The sequence below is a fragment of the Crocuta crocuta genome, unplaced genomic scaffold (assembly GCF_008692635.1).
Source record: "Crocuta crocuta isolate KB4526 unplaced genomic scaffold, BGI_CrCroc_1.0 scaffold38, whole genome shotgun sequence".
NCBI lineage: Eukaryota > Metazoa > Chordata > Mammalia > Carnivora > Hyaenidae > Crocuta > Crocuta crocuta.
In genome coordinates this window covers 3436341-3437679 of record NW_027532605.1, presented here as the reverse complement: position 1 = coordinate 3437679, position 1339 = coordinate 3436341, and positions in this window count along the sequence as shown.

The window sequence follows — 1339 nt, the reverse complement described above, 5'->3', positions numbered from 1 at the left end:
TCCGGGCCTCGTCTTCCCCTGAGGCGGTTGGGCCGTGGCCCAGTCCCGTCGGTCCCTGCGCCAGGGTGGAAACTGCGGCTGGGGGAGGGGGGCACCTCTCTGAATTTTGCCTAAAACTTCCCTGACCCGTGACCTGCGGGGTTTTAAGTCTCAGTTCTCAGAGGTCTCCTGAGTGATGCCTCTTGAAGGGAAAGGCCCTTCAGGAACAACCCCCACCTTCATTTTTTTTTTTTTAACAAATAAAAATAAATTTCATTATTTTTCCTTTTTTTCCCCCATTTTCCTTTTTGTATGTAACAATAACAAACTGGCCATATGGTTGCTTAAGTAACACTTAACTTGTACGTCCAAACTTATAAACACACCACATTTCAGTATGAAGAGTAAAATGGTCCCTCACCAATACAGCACGTCTTAAATTAGCTTGCGTTTTAAAAAAAAAAAATACAGAAATCTGATTGGTGGTTGCCAGAGGGAGGAGGTGGGGGAAGGCCGGCAAAATGGGCAAAACGGTCAAAATATACAAACTTACAATTATAAGTTCTGGTGATGAAATGTACAGTACGATGACTAAAGTTAACAATAGTGTAATGTCAATTTGAAAGTTGCCAAGAGTAGCTATTATAAGTTCTCAACATACACAAAAGTTTTTGTAATTATGTGACGTGATATAGCTTTAGTAAACTTACTGTGATGATCATTTTGCAATATATACATAAATGGATCATTATGTTGTACACCTAAAACTAACACGATGTTGTATGTCAGTTATCTCAATAAAACTGGAAAAAATATCTTGAGTGGTCTAATATTGTTAATTAGTATAGAACTTGTAGAGTTAATATATACTGTATCTTTTTTTTTTTTTTAAAGAACAGAACTTCCTCAGGCCCTAGAAACCCATTAAGGTGATTCAATATTTCATAGCAAACATTTATTAGAAGAAAAGTTCATTTCCTCTTTTCTAATTCTGGTCTTCTGGTTATGTACCTCAGAGAAACCAATTGTGACAGAAATGGTCTTCTAAAAATAACTTAGCTTCATTTTCCCTAAAGGGATGAGTAGGACTCACTAGACTTACCCTGGCTTCAAAGTAAGGTTTAACCAACTGCCCTCAAACCCCTGGCACCGTGTGTACACCCGTAGATGGTTTGGGAAGTTCAGAAATCTCCTTATAAGGAACTCTTCAAGGGGATGAGTTTTATAAATAAACTATTATTAATTAAACTTCCACCTTGTCTGACCCTGTAGACTGTCTCCAGAGAAATGGCAGAGCTCCTGATCCAAGTATGAGGTGTGCACTCGCCTCTTGCACAATGGCTTTTTTTCCCCTAACCAC